This window comes from Adiantum capillus-veneris, chromosome 15 (genome assembly GCF_014529385.1).
Source record: "Adiantum capillus-veneris isolate H3 chromosome 15, ASM1452938v2, whole genome shotgun sequence".
In the NCBI taxonomy this organism is placed as follows: Eukaryota; Viridiplantae; Streptophyta; class Polypodiopsida; order Polypodiales; family Pteridaceae; genus Adiantum; species Adiantum capillus-veneris.
Window position 1 is genome coordinate 20506671 of NC_140945.1, and position 19783 is coordinate 20526453.

Genomic DNA, 19783 nt, shown 5'->3' on the forward strand with positions numbered 1-19783 from the left:
CTATAAGAGTCACGGGGTGGAATCGAGGGATCAACGACTGGAGATGGATTGGCCGTTGATTGCCCCCAATTTAAATAAAAAATTAAGGGTGCCTAGCGTCGCGAGCGTCCCTCGAACCCACAACCTCCCCCTCCACAGTCCGGAGCTCTATCCACCTGCGTTGCCGCGCTGATGAAAGTTATGCATCTTTGCGCAATCAAATACCTGCCCCCCCCTTTGCGTCGATTCGATGGCCCAAATCGGCTGTTAAATTGTCCCTGCCGTAGATCCCTCCGTGTCACTTATAGACGAGGTTGCATCCTTCGCTAATTTGTGATAGAATTTCATTATGAAGGCTTTGGGCTTTGGGTCTCAAATGCGGGAATGTTTGAAGCAAGATGCCCCACTTGACTTTTGCACTTGGTCCCACTGACAAATTTTTTGCAAGTTTTTGAGCTCAAACACGCGCGTCGTGAGCAAGCAAGCTCGGCGAACTTCCTCCTCCACCGCGTCTCCCGCTATGAGGAAACGCATTTCCCATCCATCATCATCATCATCGTCTAGCCACGAGGCTCGTTTCTCTCAGTCAGGTTCACACCACGTTCGCAGAGAGCCATCCAGCCATGGAGAGTCAACCAGCCGCCACACATCGCATGCACGCTCATCAAGTGAGCAAATGTACGAGGAGGTAACTCCTCACCCTTCACCTATGTCTCCTCCTTCTGGAAGCTCTATGACCCATGAGCTAGTCAAGTCAAGCAGAGCTTCTTCAAATAAAGAATTCGTCAAGCTTCCTTGATCTCAAGGATCCGACTGGAAGGCCGCGGTTACAGTTTGTATCTCGGATTCCCTTGGGCCGGTTAAAGTCTGAAGAGGATAGGAGAAACTATCGCCAAATGCTTATGACGATCAACGTAAATGCTTATGACAAATGCTTATGCTTATGACAAATGCTTATGACAGTTTGTATCTCGGATTCCCTTGGGCCCCACCTTATATGCTTAGTTTTGCCCTCTTCTCATACCATGATACAAAAGGTGACCATGCTCTAGCTCACCGAGAAGGCATGCTATGCTATAGATTTGCTGATTTCTTTACAATATGTGGTCAAGCAATCATTTCTGTGGATGGAAGTCCTTCCTACCCTCGACTTATTGCACAGTACGCAGGCCATGGCATCATGCTTCTACTCAGCTTCTTTCCTGAAAACCAGCATAAGGATTTCACAAAAGAGCTACATCGATTGCAAAAAGGGCCAAATACAAAAGAGTCTAGTGTGTTACCTGATCAGCAGTCGCAAAAGTCAACCAAAGGTAAAGAGCACATGCAAAGTCAACAGAGGGGAGCTGAGCAGACTTCTGAGTCTGAGTGTCTTAGCATTATCATCCTTGGAGCACATGAAAGGTTCTCAAAGCAAAAATTATTTTCAGCCCTTTTCAAGCTATATGTACAGGTTAGACATCTGAATTCATCTTTTCAACGTTATTTTGTTCTGTTGGTTGTTGTGTGTTTTAAGAACTACAGAAATGAATAAATTTCAGGGCTTTTTCAAGAATATCAAAGTCCGTTTTTTTGGCTATTCAAACGAAAGGTTAAAGGATGAAGAGTATCTGAGAGGGCTACGTAGGTATGGTTTTGAGAGTTGATTGCATGCATTTAATTAACCTACATCTTTCCAATATTTGTTAGAAAGAAATTTCTTTCATAGGATAACAAAGTGATCTTGTAAAGGCTAATATATAGAACTTTTGTAGAAGCCTTTGATAATGACCGAGGTATGTCATTAAGATGTCCAAAGATTGTTGTGAAGATGCTCAGCTGTGAACTGTATGGTACAAAAGTAGGAGAAAAAGATCAATCCAAAGGACAAAAACTGATCGTCTAGTTTAGAGAATGATCTTAGCAAGTTTTAAAAGTAGATCAGACCTCAAGCATGAATGTAGTGATCATGAATTTATTGTGGAAGGCGGAGAGCTCTCACATTTGTTGCGTGGCATGCAAGGCTCTGTGGTCGTGAGCTGAGGTCCCCTTTCAACTAGCATCACCGCAAAATGTTTCATTCCAAAATGCAGAGTTTTGGTATGAATGATTTACCTCGTAGGAAAGAGGTGACTAAACGTCAGACCAAAACAGCAACCTAAAAGAATGAAGAAATACACTGCCGAAGTGTCTCAACTTTGTGAGCTGTTAAAATTTAAGGGACATTCAGTTCAGGTTTCATTTTGGGCATTTGATCACCACATAAAACATTTCAAGACAAGAGTTTTAATGTTTCACCCCTACCAAAACACATCCAAAAAGTTGATTGTCTTTTGCAAAAAATTTAAAAGATATATTGATTCAAGGTCTTATTGATTCATCTCTCGTCTCACCTACCAACTTATTCTTAGGACGACAAAATGTGAAAACAAAAAGGAAAAATGCCAATGGAATATGGGCTGAAATAACACAAAATGGTGGCAATTACTACACCTTAGGCACACAAGGGGCGCTCTGTCATGTGCATCTTATTAACATCCACGGGAGGCCGAACTCGACCCATGGGACAAAGATGACTCGTTACATTCCACTTCGGGTGTCAATAAAAGGAAAATCATAATAGTAATCAAGAGAGGGGGGTAGTGTCTTCTTTGGACTCTTATGACTCATAAGAGTTTACAGTATATTACATTGGGGTGAAACACTTTCGCTAGTGCAATCACTGTACCCTGGTGGGAGCTCTAGTGGCGGGCATTGTCCTTTGCAACTTACAAAATCTTACATGGTTTGTCTGCTCCTCTTACTGGTTACAGAAGTCCTCGCCTCACAATATCCATCTATAGTAAAAAGTTTAGTGGAGTTATTGTGGATGGAGGCTCTGGAAATTAAGGAATTAATCTTATGCTAGAGTTCACTATGCTAGCCCTTGGTCTACAACCTATTAAGCTAGCCCCATTTAGTGTCACTCTGGCAGACCAAAGAACAATTCACCCAGAAGTATTGTTGAGCATGTTCCCCTTAAAGTCCAAGAGTTCACTTTTCACTTAGACTTTGTGGTGGTCCATTGTCTGCAAGTTGAAGGTGATTTTCCTCTATTGATTGGTCGGCCTTGGCTACTTCATACTAAGGCTCTACATGATTGGGGAACAGATGCTATGTGGATTCACACTCTTGGCGTTTCTAGGCAACAAATCAAGTTGGAGGGTGCGATTGACCCTTTGGCCCCTTCGGATGGGGTACCATAAGTTGGTTAAACTTACAGGGTCATGCCATGCCATCACTTTGTAACACCCCATCTCGAAGATCCTTGTAAAGGACATAAACTTGGGAGTTCCGAAAACTCCCAATGTCGCAGACTTGGGCACCCCAAGTCGAGAATCGGGCACGACACACGAGAGAATCACTTAAAGTATTTCACAACTTTAAAATCACAGTTCAATTTGGTCGACACGGCCCGACGTAGTTTCGTGCCAAGAGAGATTGGCCCCAAAGACTGGTGCTCCTTTCGGTATTTCTTTTATATTAATATTTGAGCGAAGTATAATTCGCGAGGGGTCCTCTGCTCTCAAACTCTACGTCCAGATGCCCTGAAGAGTGAGGCCCTTGGGCCCTTTCTATTCTTACAAGGGATGCCAAAAAGCAGAGTCCCAAAAGCAGTTAAACTCAAAAGCAATGAGTTCCAAAAAGCAATTGTTTCCAAATTTGCCAGCAAAAAGCACCAGCGCAAATTGCGAAAATCCGTACAATTTTCCACGTCATCAGTCTGCGCAAAAAGCGAGATTCCGTATAGGTTGCCACGTTAGCAGTCTGTCAGCACGTTTCATGTGTGTCTGTACAGCTGCCATGTCAGCATGCCAAACTGCTGTCTGTACTGTCTAGCCGAGAAATACTGCCACGTCATCATTTTGTAACATACCTCCCTCTTGAAAGAATTGTAATCGCCCTCGATTACGCTTGCAAAACAGACAGAGGCCATAAACCAATTCAGTAGACATTGACTCTGAGTACTGACGTACTAGACAACACACATCCAATACTTGTACGAAGACGACAGTCACATCACATCAGATCACATTCACATTCACATCACATAGAATCTAGGACCGTGATTCCTGGCGACGTATTTAGCAATCACATCTAGATCCGCACTGGACCTCACTGATGTCGATTTAAGTAATCTCATATCGCAATCACGTCATAGATTCTGAGATCGAAATGCTGCAGTCATTTGGTCAATCATTCCACTCAAGCACTGTCGTGTACGAGTAATCATTTCCGGGGATCCCATGTTGATGTACTTTTTTATAAAGTCATCTAGCAGAATACTGTCAGCACATCAGTATCCCTGAAGTCCAAAGGGAAATCAGTGACTTTATTCTATCTAGGTAATCTGTGATAAAGGAGCGGAGCAACCCCCCTCGTGCAGTCCCGCCTACACTAGATTCAACCCGCTGATCTATGGGAACTCTTGGAATAGCCACAACTAGACCAAAAGCGTTGAGGTAAAGTTCCAAATCTGAGGAGTATCTGCTAGGTCTTCCTCCTCCATCCATTTTGCATTCAATGCTGATGGTTCTTAACCAAGAACCACCGTTCACTTTACCTTTCTCTTTCCTGTCTTGGAAAGCCAATATCTGTTCCGGAACGAGTATCTTCTCGCTCTTTTTCATTTCAGGTTCATCCGGGAGCTATCACTACTCCAGAGCCATTATCGTCATCTCATTCATAATTGTGTTATATGCTAACAAATAACAGGTTCTTCCATACAAAATGGGTTTCATCCACCAAAAATTCAAAATCATCTCCCAAAATAGTCATATTTCATAAATTCATACAACAAAATAATTCTAATTCAGCCACAATGTTCTATCTAAAATCTGTTCTGGTACGAGTATCTGCTCGTCCTGCTGTACTTTTAATCTGTCAGTCATCCTTATTCTTGTGCCTTATTGGGGCACTGTGCAGTGATATGTCCTTGTTCTCCACATTTCCCACCCCATTTATAGAACAAGTACTGGAAGATGTTGCAGGTCATGCCTTCTATAGTTTCATGAATAGGTTCAACAAGTACAATCATGTAGCCATACACCTAGATGACCAACACAAGACAACCTTTGTCACTCCATGGGGTACTTTCATTTTCAAGCGGATGGATTTTGGGGTTAAGAACGCCCCGCCATCTATCAACAAGGTTATTTTTATTATTTTTGGGCCACTACTCACCTTCAGGAATTTGATTTTGACATGGTGCTTAGGGCGGGTAAGAAGCATGTGATGGCAAATCATCTATCAAGAGTTGACAGGGGACCGAGCTAGTGATGGGGGTATCAAAAATGATTTGCAAGACATGTGCTTGTTCAAAATTGATACCACTCTGGAATGGTATGGTGTGTCCTCGAACTACTCTTTACAGGGAAATCTAGGCCTTTCACTCTTATTGGTGGCCAACTTCATAACTTTGGTCATGATGGTATTTTACGCAGATGTGTGTCTTCACATGAGCTGGATAACATTTTGGAAGATGCCCATGGAGGTTTAGCTGAAGGTCACTATCCAGGGCACATTACAACATTACAAGTTTTACAAGTTGGTCTTTGGTGGCCCTATGTTTTCAGAGATGCCATTAGTTATATCAAAAGTTGTGATATCTGTCAACGATGCTTTCCAAAGCCTAGCCGGCATGCAAACTTATGGATCACGGTTCCGTAACCCTCTTGCATAAATGGTTTGTACACGGTGTTTGACTGATGTTGTTACACTTTTGCGCGCATTCGGCAACACTAGCATGTAGGATAAAATAGGGGTCTAGTTGTCAAAGTCGATGATGTGGAAGCGTACACAAGTTGAGAGAATACACGAGAGAGAGAAAGAGAGAGAGACTCTGTTGAACCAACCAACCTTGGCAATGAATCGATGATTATACAATGGGGGCAAGGTGTACTTATATAGTCACCTTAGCAAATTTCCCTACCCAGACTTTCACAAATAAGTAAAATAAATACGTAATAGCCAAAATAAATATTGGGATCACATAGGGCAGTTCACTTGAGATGCCATAACTTTAACACCCTCTCTGCAACTCATAGTGGACATAAATAGTAAGATCAAGTCGATGAAGAAGCTACCATGGACACCCAACACCGGTTGGGATACTGGATACACCTCGATTATGCTACCCTCAACTTTTTACCTTTGAAAAATGCCATCTTGAGCATCGGTTGCCTTGTAGAAAATTGAACTGTAGACCGCACTACGTCCAAGAATCCCCATTTGTGAATTGTGAACACATCACGTCCAAAATACTCCAAGATAATGAACTTTGGAACACATCCTGTCCATACTCTGACCAAAACAATGGATTGGTGTAATCATCCATAGTGTTTTAGATATGTCTGATTGGTTCCTTTGCCAGCTGCATGTGCCTTGAACTCGGACCCACGGGTTCAATCATCGATAACTTTAACTTCAACGCAAGGGTACAAATCATTTATAGGGAGCACTAATTGTCCCTCTTTGCCACTCACAAGCCTCTCTCTGGCTGAAGCTAGTGGCAGCAACTGCCTCTTGACTAGAAATATGGTGTCATGACCACTGTGGTCGCCACCACGTGTGCCATGCCGATCTCCTCTGTCGAATCTTTATCACCCTTATTTCTGTTGAGCTTGCCTTTGCCTTTGTCTCTTTGTGAGTTCCTGCTTTTATCTTTGGCTTCAAGCTCCGTGCCAAACAAAGCATTGTGTCACATTTATAATAGAGGGTGTCGGACCTCGTGGATACCGAGGCAGCTAACTGAGTACTGGTACTACCATCCTTGTCAAGCTCTAGCGAACTTGTCCATTTGTTGTTGGCTTCACAATCTTGAGCGCAACAATCTGTCGGCTTCCTTGAGAATGGTGGGTGAGCATAGGCTGCTAATTGGGCGTTGATCGATACACTTTCTATAGCTTTTAGTTGGTTTTGGTTCTTGTTGATGCCGTGGCTACGCGAGAACAACCCCCTTGCTATGCTTTTGCTACCAAAAGCATGGCCTTTTGAGCCTCTTTGGACATTGCCGAAATGGGGCATCTCAAGGTGCCTTTGCCAAGAGCATAGCTGAATTCTCGCCTTGCAAGACGTTGCCTCCTAACTTTTCCAAGCCAATCAAAGCAACCCACAATTTATACCCCTTTCTTGTGCTCCAAATCACCAAGGCAAACTACCCACTTGGTTTTAAAACGCTCTGGCAAGGAGGGGAAATTGGGTCGTTGGCATGTGATGTGAGGTGTCGCCGTCAAGGAGAGAGTGGTGGGGGGGGGTTCGTTGACAAGCTGCAGGGGAGCGTTTTAAAACGCTGTCGCCCAAGGGGGAGATGTTTCCATCATGGGCTGCGGCATATCAAAACGCAAGGAGGGCGTCGTCCGGCAATCGCTACCATGTGGTGTTGCTGTTGCATATCAAAATGAAGCCGCCAATGACCCTTCTAGACACCAGCATTTGCAAAATTGTCAAAAACGCTGTGGAATGCAATGGTGCCGCATGCGTTTCAAAACGCTGAGCAACGAGAGCTTCTTCACCAATTGAGAACAACGATGCCACAAGCCTCCAAAAACGCTGGCTTTTTGAGATGCTACATGCCGATGCCCTAATGCTCCGTGAGCGCAAAGCTCTTCTCTCCAACGTTCTCCTTTCTTCTTCTCCACGTGTTGTTTCTCCCACGATCAAAGATCCACGGGCTCTGATACCATGTCAAAGTCGACGATGCGAAGCGTGCACAAGCGGGGAGAATACGAGAGAGAGAGAGAGAGAGAGAGAGAGAGAGAGAGAGAGAGAGAGAGAGAGAGAGAGAGAGAGGATCTTCTCTAGCTCCTTCTTGCTCAAGTCTCCTTGAGCAGCTGTTGTAACAAACTTGGGCACTCCAAGTCTAGGTTCTATCGCGACACAAGAGAGATTCACTTAAAACACTTCACAATTATTGAATCGACACGGCCCGGCGTAGTTCTATGCCAAGAGAGATTGGCCCCAAAGACTGGTGCCCCTTTCGATATTTCTTTTTGTATTAATCTTTGATCAAAGTACAACTCCCGCAGGTCCTCAGCTCTCAGACTCTGCATCCAAATGCTCTGAAAAGTGAGGCCCTTGGGCCCTTTTTATTCTTACAAAGGGATGCTAAAAGCAAAGCCCCAAAAGCCATAAACTCAAAAGCAGAGTATTCGAAAAGCAACTTGGTCCATAAACTGCAAGAATACAATTAGCGCAATTTATGGACATTTCGTACAGCTGTCAGCGCAAAAAGTGGAATTCCGTACTGTTCTGCCACGTCAATAGCCAGCACGCCGGTACAATCTGCCACGTCAGAAGTCAGCGCGAATCACGGGATTCGTACGACCTGCCACGTCAGCGTCCGTACAGTTTGCCTGCCACATCAGCAGTTTGCTTGCGTGTGTGCATCCGGACAGTACCGCGACGTCATCAATTTGTGACATACCCCCCTCTTGAAAGAATTGTAATCACCCTCGATTACGTATGCGAACAGACAGAGGCCATAAACCATTTCAATAGACACTAAGTACCGACGCACTAGACAAGACACATCTATCTAGCACTTGTACAAAGACGACAGTCACATCATTGCACATGACGTCAAGGACATCACATGACAAATCAATCACATAAAAATTCATTCCAAATCTCAGACCATGACTACTAGCAATGTATTTAGTAACCGCATCTAGATCCATCCCGAGCCTCACTGATGTCGGATTAATTAATCTTTATTGCGAGCGTGTCTATGGAGGATTTTAAGACCGAAATGATGCAGTCGTTTCGTCTTTCAGTTCCTTCACTCAAACAAGTCACACGAGAGAGTACAAATCATTTATGTTCAATTTTGGGAATTACATTTCATAAAATCATATAGCAGAATACTGTCAGTATAGCAGTATCTCTGAAACCCAAAGGGATATTAGTGACTCTATTCAATCCAAGTAATCTGTGACAAAGGAGCGAGTGACTCCCCTCTGGTGCAATCCCTCTGCACCAGATTACCTTGCTGATCTGCGGGATCTCTCGGAGTAGACGTAGCTAAACCGAATGCTTCAAGGTAAAACTCCAAAATCTGAGGAGTATGTGCTAGGTCCTCCTCCTCCATCCACTTCGCATCCAATGCCGGATAGTTCTTGAATTTAACTAAGAATCACCGAATCACTTTACCTTTCACTTTTCTTTCCTTGTGTGCCAAAATCTGTTCACGAACGAGTATCTCCTCGCTCTCTTCCACTTCGTGTTTCTCATTAGGCTCCCCATCAACTAGCACCTCACCTTTAAAAGGTTTCAAGAGACTCACATGGAATGCATTGTGAATCTTCCAAGTATCTGGCAGGTTGAGTCGAAAGGAGACGTCATTTATCTTTTCTTTAATCTGGAAAGGGCCATAATACCTCATGCTAAGCTTTGGAAAAAGCCGCTCCTTTTCCTTTCGTTTCCTTAGGCGTGCCTTTTCAAAACGTATCCAATCGTCTTCCTTCAATTTCAAGTCGCGTCGATGTCGATATGCTGCCTTCTTGTGCCGTACTTAAGACTTCTCTAGAGCCTCACGGACCTTGGCAAAAGCAGTGTCCAAGTCCCTCGTACTGGTCGCCTTTAAAAATCTTGTCTTTAGTGCTGAGAAAGGGTGGAACCTTCTGAGCACCTTCAATTATCTCAAATGGTGCTTTCCCACTTGAAGAGTGAATCGTGTTATTGTAGGCAAATTCCACCAAAGGCAAAAAAAATTCCCATTGAGTCTTCTGATGAGAGATCTAAGACTTCAAAAAATCCAAAACAACTGAATTTGCGATCTTGGATTCCATCTATCTTCGGGTGGAATGATGACGAAAACTGCAATCGTGTGCCAATGTTCTCCCAAATAGCCCTCCAAAACAGACTCGTGAAGTGGGGATCTTTGTCGGAGTGAGGCATGCCATGGAATCGAAATATCTGTGCAATGAACAGTCTCGCTAAATGGTCCGTCTTGACAATTTTCTTCACTGGAATAAAGTGAGCTTGCTTGCTAAATTTATCAATAACAGTCTAAATGCCATCGTGCCCACTCTGTCTCCGGGAGATCAAAGATGAAATCCATTGCATTACTTTCCCCAGGGACGGGTGGGAATGGGTAAAGGCTGTAGTAATCCTTGTGCCTTACGCCTGTCAAACTTGACCTTTTGGCATACTAAACAACTGCGAACAAAGTCGTCCACATCCTTCTTGAGTCTCGGCCAAAAGAAATAATGCTCCACCCCCTTCAAGGTGGTGTCGATGCGGCGGTGACCCATAAATGATGGACATTGGCACTTTGACAAGACCTTTTCCCTCAAAGGCTGTGTAACACACAATGTCGTTTTCTTCATCAAGTAGCCATCCCGTATGGAATATCTTGGAACTGTCTCCCCATTCTGTATCTGGATAAAAACATTGGTAAAGTTCGGATCCTTGGCGTACTGGTCAACCATATCCTCGAAGCTTTTGTGATGGATCGCGGAAATAGCCAAGACGAGGGGCTTCGAGACAATGCATCTGCCACCAAATTTTTTTGTCCCTGAACATGGACAATCTGGAAGTGAAACTCTGATAAGATGTTAGCCCACCGCATCTGCTTTTCCGAAAGCTGCTTCTATGACAAGAAGTAGCGCAGACTCTGACGATCTGTAAAAACTGTGAAATCAGCTCTGAGTAGATAATGTCGCCACTGTGTACAAGCATGGATCACTGGCAATAGCTCTTTCTCAAAAATCTGGGCTACCAATTCTGGCCTTGAAAACATTCTGCTTTCATAAGCAATCACATGGCCTTCTTGCATCAAGACCGCTCTCAGACTATGACCACAAGCGTCACAATAAACTTCGAATGGCTTTTGCAAGTCTGGCAAAGCCAACACTGGTCTAGTAATCAATTTTTCCTTAAGTGTCTGAAAAGCAGACACCTCTGTTGGTCCCCACGAGAAAGGGACTCTTTTCTCAGTCAATAAGTGCAAAGGCGAAGCTATCTCTGCAAACTTTCGAATGAACTGCTTGTAGTAAGAGCAAAAGCCCAAAAAGCTTCGAACTTCATGAACATTCTTCAAGTAAGGCCAATCGTGGATAGTCTCAATTCTGGCCGGGTCCATCTGTACCATAATCACAGGGGCGCCCATTTTTGGGCTTCTCGTCCCCACTTGCCGTCCCGGCCTCTTTTTTACACTAAAAATCCATTTGAACCCCGTCCTCCGTCCCCTCTCCTCAGGATGCGTCCCTTGTGACTATGATCTGTACTCCTACTGCTGAGACAATGTGTCCGAAGAAATGTATCTCCAACAAGAAAAACTTGCTCTTTTTGGCATTAATAAACAATCTATGATTGCGCAATGCCTGAAAGACCTGTGGCAGATGGTGTCGGTGCTCTGCTTCATTCTTGGAGGAAACTGTAATGTCATCAAAGAAAGTGCCCACAAAAGATCGATGCTCTCGGAAAATCCTATCTATCATTCGATTGAAAGTTGCTCGAATGATAGAAAGTTGCTGGAACATTTGTAAGTCCAAAAGAAATCACCAAAAATTCGTATAAACCAAAGCTAGTCCGAAAGGTTGTCTTGTAGACATCTCCCGAAGCGATTCTAATATGATGATATCCGCTTTTCGAATCATTTCTGTTGAAACAAGAGGATCTTTGAAGTCTGTCAAGAATATCATCGATTCTTGGAATTGGGAATCTGTCCCTGATGGTGATTTTATTGAGAGCTCTATAGTCATGCACAATCTCCAAGATCAGTCTTTCTTTAGTACTAGTAAAACCGGAGAACAGTAAGGTGAAGTACTAGGCTGGATGAGACCCTTTTCAAGAAGGTCTTTCACTTGGTTCATGATTTCTTCATTCTGGGCTCAGTTAACACGGTAAGGTGGCTGGTTTTGTGGTGTGGTTCCAGGGATTAGATCAATAGTGTGGTCTTAGGACGAGATGGAGGTAACTCGCCTGGTAGGCCTTCTGAGAAAGAGTTAGCATGTGTGTCTAGAAATTCTTATCGTTCTTTGTCCAATTCAGACATGTTCGTTCGTTGTTCATCATTCAATTCTTTCAAATAGATTGAGTAAAGAAAAAGACTGGATTTCATTAATTTTGATATGGCCGAAGCAGATACAATAGGGACGGACTTGCCCTTCAATTTTACATCAAGTAGAGCCCTCTCATTAGTCAAAGTTGCTTTCTTGGCCCGATAGTCGACCACGGCGTCGTTTTTATGGTACCAAGGGATTTCTGGGAGGATGTCACACTCTCCAAAGGCATGATGTAAAAGTCCTCGTGCCCTAAATACCACTGACAATGCAAATGAAGTTTGCCAATGACAGGTGTAATGGCTACATCCCATCCGGGCGCCGCTAGAACTGCCTCTGCCGGTGGCCCCATCCGGTTGGACGTAATCTCGAGTCGAGCCGCCAATTCAGGTGAAATGAAGTTGGCCTTTGCTCCTCCATCAAAGAAAATGAGGGCACCTGATCTTTTACTTTGCCCCATGCACGGCAAAGTTCCGTACTTTCATCCATCGGTCGGTCCCCATGCAATTCGGTACCGGTCCTGCTTTCATCTTGCCTTTTCTGCCACGTTCTTCCACTGCTCTAGAACTCTCAGGCCTTTCTTCAGTTTGTCCTCGTTGTGCCTTTTCGGGGCACTTTGCGGAGATGTGTCCTTGTTCCCCGCAACCAAAATACTTCCCCTCTTTGAGATAGTCGGCTCTCTGTTCCACAGTCAAACGGGGTCGTGCATCCTTCTTTTTCTTGGAGTTCCTTGTTCTTTCTTTCGTCTTTTGTCGAGATCTGTGTGGTCCTCTGAGTCAAAACTTCATCAGTGGGGTAGGTCAAGTTACCCGAATGTATCAAGAATCCCCACTAAGCATGTCCCATCAGTTGCCGTATGGACTCAGACTTTTGCTCAAGGCAGTAATCTCGGATCTCTGTAGGGAGTCTGCAGCAAAACCGCTCAATTTGTTCTTTGAAAGTCACCTTCTTAAACGAAGAGGTGGGTAGAAAAGAATCCCAAAACCTTTCACAATATGCGTCCAAAGTGTCACCCTTGGTCATCCGAAGATGGTTCCAAGTGGTTCTCACATCTCGTTCATACTCCTAGGTCAACCAAGAAGAAATAAAGAGCCGTTTGAACTTCAACCACTTGGTCGGGGCTTCTTTCTTCAGAAGAAGAGTGGCCCACCATGTTTGTGCGTTTCCCTTCAAAAACGATGTTGTCCTCGTGATCTTGGAGTGCTCTGAGTAATGTCCTTCAGAGAAGGCTATATCAAACTGTTGAATGAAAGCCAAAGCCTTTGGAGCATCTCGGAATCCAAAAAAGGATTCAAATTTCACTGATTGTCTACCCTCTTTAAATTCCTTTGTCTTTTTGTTCTTGTCTTGGAGGAAATAATACTGGTTGGCTCTATAAAAGTGTTTCTTGTTTGCATAAAACATGTGATCGTCTGAGCCCGAACTGTCAGAGGATGACTCGTCTGTAGAACTGTCAGATACTGGTCGGAATCTGATCTTCTTTGCCTTTTTCTTGTTCTTTCCAAAACTTTGTTTCTTGCTTCGCTTCTTGCCCTTTCTGTCCTCCTCGGAAGAGGAAGAGCTAGAAGAACTGTCGGAAGAAGAGGAAGAAGAACTGGGTAGTCCTTCAAAAATGCACACGCTTCTTCTGTTTTCGTACAATTGCAAAGGAAGATTGATAGCCCAAGTAACCGGGATAGTCAGCCCCTTGTTGAGCTTCTTCATTTGCTTCTTCAGTGGTTTCTTTGATGGCTTCTTCGTGTCTAGAAGCTGATTGGTTCAGGTGTTGACAATATCATGAAGTTCTTCTTCAGTGAACATCCTCAGAGTAGGAGGTTTCTTGATTGTCGGTTTGATTGTGTCTCAATGGCTTTCTGCCATTGGGTATACACTTTATCCATCGAGTGCTGGTTCAAAAATTTTGCATACTGGGGATTCTTGGCAAACTGAAGCATCTGCTTTGCGCACTCGTCAACCTGCTGTTGACGTTGCATCTCCATGAGTTCATACTGCGAGGTCCGGGGTGGCCCGTACTCATTCTCCGCTAGGTCGCTTGAATTTCCCGTACTGCCTCCCGCTTTAGGGGTGGTAGATGCGGTCGTTTGATTCTTTTCGGAATCCATAGGTGCCGTGAGAAGAAGGATTGGATTTCCTAGTAGAAGAGAAATCGGCTGTGCTCTGATACCACTGTAACAAACTTGGGCACCCCAAGTATAGGCTCTGTCGCAACACGAGAGATTCACTTAAAACACTTCACAATTATTGAGTCGACAGGGCCAGGCGTAGTTCTGTGCCAAGAGAGATTTCCCCCTAAGATTGGCGCCCCTTTCGGTATTTCTTTTTGTATTAATCTTTGAGCAAAGTACAACTCCCGCGGGTCCTCAACTCTCAGACTCTGCGTCTAGATGCTCTCACAAGTGAGGCCCTTGGGCCCTTTTTATCCTTACAAAGGGATGCTAAAAGCAGAGCCCCAAAAGCCATAAACTCAAAAGCAAAGTATTCCAAAAGCAACTTGGTCCAAAAACTGCAAGAAAAGCAGTCAACGCAATTTATGGAAATTTCATACACTTGCCAGCGAAAAAAGCGGAATTCCATAATGCTCTGCCACATCAGCAGCCAGCATGTCCGTACAGTCTGCCACGTCAACAGTCAGCACGAATAACGGGATCCGTACGACCTGCCACGTCAGCGTCCATACAGTTTGCCTGCCACATCAGCAGTCTGCCTATGTGTGTGTGCGTCCGGGCAGAACTGCCACATCATCAATTTGCGACAGCTCTTGTCACAAAGATTTATTTATGCCACCGCTATTTTTATTACAAGCATCGTTGAAATTAAGAACGTTGAAAAGCAGCATCTTAAAATAGCTTCTAAAAGCTTTAAAAATGTGTACAACATTTGATAGGCACCACGTCTATATCACTCCTTGCAAGCAGGAATTGCCAACGAATCCCAGGTTGTGGGTGTTAATTGGGCAGACATACCGCATGGGTTGAAAGAGAGGGCGCGCGCGAGTGAAGAGGAGCGTGGGGTGCGATCTGACCTGGAAGCTGCTGTAGCGTTTCGGTTGCGATCATTAGCCCTGATTCCATCGCCCCATGGAGGCCATGCTTGCAGGGTGAAGGGACTGCCCAAACAGGGCAGCCAATCCCCTCACCAAGTTTGCAACATTCTCAGCCATTTTCTTCCCTCCAATTCCCCATCTTGGAGGCCATACCCATCGTCAAATCAAGCCTGTTTCAGCCACCATTCCGGCCTACATCGGAGCCAATTCCTGGCATCTACATCAGGCCAATTCTCAGCCAGGTAGACATCTCAATTGCAGAGTCCAATTTAGCCTCGGCAATTCCCCGTCGGTGCAAATTCTTGCCCTCTCCATTGAGTCATTACCTCGGCCATACACATCAGCCCTTGGAGGTGCTCCATCTGGAGAGTTACTGGTGCAATTTTTCAATTCTCAGAGTCTCGAGAGTCTTGCATACAGGTATTTTGATGTACATGCTAATTATTGTAATAGAAAGCAAATACTACATCGGCAACGATGTGGGGGGCCCTTGGAGGGTTGGTTGGGACCCCATTGGGTGTTTATCTTCTCTCTCTCATCTCTCACAGACATACACAAATCCAGTGCACTCTCTGTAGTAACCATAAATTCTGTCATAACATCTCTCGAGTCTCCTATAAAAGGAACATAACATAACCATAAAAGGAATCAACCGATCGCACAATTAAAAAGAATTCAGGAATTTGTGAAGAGCATAAAGCTAGATCATGTCAACTATTCTATCGGCTGCGCTTGACAGTCTTCTAGAGGGTGAACTCGGGCAAGCCCCACTTTTTTCGCAAAGAATAAAATGAGAGAGAAAATGCTATATTAAACGTCTTTTAAAGGCCAAAATGACCTATGAGACTAAACTGATACAGTTCCTGGTGGTTTTGAAAGTGTCTGACAAAAATAAAATGAAGTAAAATAAAAAATCTAAAATGAATATCGGTGTCCGAGAATGTCCGGACTCTAGCGTTTTCCGAGGATGTATTGCATCGGTCGTTGAAGAGTATCATCAATGTCCGCCATGGTAAGTAGTCGTGCTGGACGTCTCCCATGTCGTGCTAGAATAGTCCTGATCTTCTGATGGAGTGTCTATCTATGTTGTGATGGACCTTGTAGATGTGGGCATCTAGCCCTTCCATGCTCAATGGCTCTGTAAGTCAATATACCTCTAGTATAGGTGGACTCTGAAGTCTACTGTAAAGCTTGCTCACTTGACTGCGGTGTCTCTGCTCTAAAGAAGTTAGTGATCTCCCGCTGTGAATGTATCCCACTGTCTAATCTTCTCAAGGGACTCTTCCCGTGTTTGCATAGCTCTAACAAAAACAACTGGAGGTATCTCTGATCCTAATATCTCATGACTCTAGCCAGTGGCCAAAAACCCTCTCTGAATAGACAGTGAAAGCGGTCTCGTATCTCACAGACAATGAAATAAGTGATGTAACTTTGTCTCCGGCTCTAAATGACACAATTGGCAAATCCTGGCCTTTGCTGATATTCTCCTAAATCTGCCAGTCTCAATTTCTAGCTGATGCGATGATGTGCGCATCTGACCAATTGCACATCATATCCCATGGGATAAATGAGTGTGCATATAGGCAAGTATGATCACATATCCATCCTCTGTTAGCTGGAGAATATGCTCTCTGTAGAAATCCGTCTTCGTGCCACGCTCTCATGTCAGCTCTGACCATGTCCTGGTGTCTAACTGAATCAAATCATGTCTGATGAGGCGGGTAATTTTGTTCCTTGTGAGGGACAAGGAGATGTTGGGGGTAAATGCCCAAGGTCACTCCCGATCTCCTCCGGACTATTTTCAGCATGTAGCTCTGCTCGAGAGCTTCACAGATATGTTTTCAGTATATTTTTAGCCCACCATTTTCGGCCTGTACAGACATCTTACTTCATTTATTGGCCTTTGGGCCACTTGGACTATTTTTAAAGATTTCACATTGTCCAAGTGGCCAAATGGCACATTTTAATAAAAGAGTCTCAAAAACCTCATCACTTGAGTTTTTTGGACTTAATAAAACTTAGGTTGCTCTCCCTTGGAGCAAGCGCTACCTCGTTCTACCTCTCTGCACTCCACCTACGCGCACACACTCTACTGCTCAAACTCACCCAACGTGGGTTTGCAAACCTCCTCTTGTAATTGGTATCAGAGCCTTGTTCAAATTCCTCCCGAGGAGTTCGTCGCGAACAGCTTAGTATTTTGGCCCTACACCCTCGAGAAGCTCTGTCTTCATTTTAGGAAGTTTTCATCTCGGGAAGTCTCCCCGGCAAGGAAATTTGCGAATAGTAGGTGTTTTTTGTCCATTTTTGGACAAATTTCAGCATTTACAGGTCAATTTCAGCAGCAAAAATTGGGCATTTTTGATGCACATAGCTGCCTCATGTATTGATTGTGGTTTGCGTCTTGAAATTGTGAAAATCTTGTAGAAGTGTAGTATACCTTTGTGGCACTTGTTTTTGCAAAAAAATTAAAAAATTCTGTAAAATCTCAGCAAATGGTCTTAACTTTGCCTATGTTGTGTGGGAAAAGCTCAAGGCTACTTTTGAAAACAGGAAGCCGGTGAACCAGGTGCACTTGATGCGTAATTTGATGCATATGCAATTGGATACTGCAAAGTCTGTGACTGAGCACATTGCTGCTTTTATAGGTGTTCTTTCCCAGTTGCAGGACTCTTGGTTTGCTCGCTTTTGATGATATTTAAAGGCCATGTTTTTGTTTATGACCTTGCTTGATTCTTTGGAGGCCTTGGTGGTCTCGTTGTCTAATAACCCAAATCTTACTTTTGATGGAGATACTTGTTATCAATGTGGCCAGAAAGGCCATAAGAAGTCAAACTGCAAGTACTTTAAGAAAGAGAAAGAAAGGAAGAAGAATACGGATAACAAGAAGAAAAAGAATGACAAGGCAGATGTATCTGATAGTCTTAAGAACAAGGAGAAAGTCACTGTAACCTCCAATGTGGTGATTGAGGAACTGTTTGACATAGATGATATTCCGTGTGCCACTATGTCTCTTATGGATGTCCATGTTTATCATGCACAGGACATGCAGATTACCAAGGGTGATTTCATTGACGGTTTTCTGTCTCTGAGTGATGGCTTGTCCTAGTCCTGGATAGTGGACTCAGGTGTCTCTTTTCATGTGACTCCATCTCAGGAGTGTTTTGCCGCTTTGATGCTGGCAGTTATGATAACTACCCAAGCAGGTAGAAAGCTGAAATGCTTGCATATAGACAATGGGGGTGAGTTCACATCTGCTGAATTTGTTAAGTTTTGCCAAGAAAATGGTATCAAGAGGGAGCTAACAGCCCCTTATAGTACCTCGTCTACTATGAGAGGATTTGATGCATGTTATCCATCGCTAACCTTCCTCAAGGTTTTTGGGGTGAGACACTTAAAACTGCAGTTTCATATTTGCAATCGTTCACCGTACTCTGCGTTGAAAGCTGGCATCCTTGAAGAGGTTTGGTATGGCAAACCCGCTTCATATGACCACTTATGTATTTTCGGTTGTGAGGCATTTGTGCATATAAGGCCCGAGTTGAGAAATCTTGATGCTAAGTCCATGAAAAAAATTTAATGGGATATGGATATGAAGGAGAAATGGGCTATAGATATAGAGTATGGCTACCTCAACTTCAAAGGGTTATATACAGGTGAGATGTTGTATTTAATGAGGCAAAGCTGAATGTTTCCTTTGATGTTGATTCTAAAAAGGTAAATTTCAGCATGTACAGCCACCTATTAGTTCTGAAATTGAGCCTTAGAAGTTAGGATGCACCACAAAGGCCTGAAACTCTCAGTGCGCCAATGGTTATTGAGCCAGAAGATGTTGGAGAGCCATTGCATTGTCAGGTGCAACGGAATTGAAATGGTGAAGATCTAGTTATACACTTCCACAAATCCTTCTACTTCTTTCCTTGCGTTAGTGATTCCTTTTAGCTTCAATGAATGTTCCTTTTACTTTCCCCTGAAGAGAGGGGCTGAGAGAATGCAATAGAGATGTGTAGAGGGAGAGAAAAAGAGAGGGAAGAGAAGAGCAACACCCGATGGGGTCCCAACCAACCCTCTCAAGGCCCCCCCACACCGTTGCCGATGTGGCATTTTCTTTAGATTGCGTAAATGGAATGTATACACAATGCAATACCTCAATGCAGACTCTACTGACTCGATGACTCCGGTTCTCCGGTTCCATAACTTTGTCTTCATCAATGATCTCTGGTTGCTCCTCGTCCGGAACGCTCCTTGGAGGGTCACCTCGAAACAATTTAAGCCAAGAAACATAGAAAACATTATGCACTGTCCAAGGAAGGTGGCAAATGTAATTGCATGGAAACATCATTTACCTTTTTGATGATCGAAAACGGACCATACATACGAGAAGAGAGTTTAGGACACCTCTTATCAACATGCTTGAGACGTCGCTTCATGATCCTTAAAAACACCCAGTCACCCTCCTTAAATGAGACATCTTGCGGATGCTTGTTAGCATGCCTAGAATAGGACTCTTGAGCCTTGCTAAGACGAAGCTTAACACTCTCGAGGACCTCCGCATATGTTTGACTAACACAATTAGCATCATTAACTTTGGAAATTGACCTAGTCAACAAAGATTGAAAAGGTCGGCCAAATGCCGCCTCATAAGGAGTACGACCAATTGCAGATGAAAATGAATCATTGAGGACAGCCTGAACTAATGGCAAATATTGCTCCCACTTAGATTGCTTATCATGCACATACG

At 43.9% G+C, this 19783-nt stretch overlaps 1 pseudogene across 1 annotated transcript in view; it reads left to right on the forward strand.

Annotated features, from left to right (window-relative positions):
* Positions 1-417: 417 nt before the first annotated feature.
* Positions 418-19783, forward strand: part of LOC147440365 (glucose-6-phosphate 1-dehydrogenase, cytoplasmic isoform-like) — an 89004-nt pseudogene continuing 69638 nt past the window's right edge. Inside the window, exons 1-2 of the transcript XR_015184349.1 lie at positions 418-1432; positions 1521-1606. The product of XR_015184349.1 is annotated as a glucose-6-phosphate 1-dehydrogenase, cytoplasmic isoform-like (transcript). The remainder of the gene's footprint in view (positions 1433-1520; positions 1607-19783) is intronic.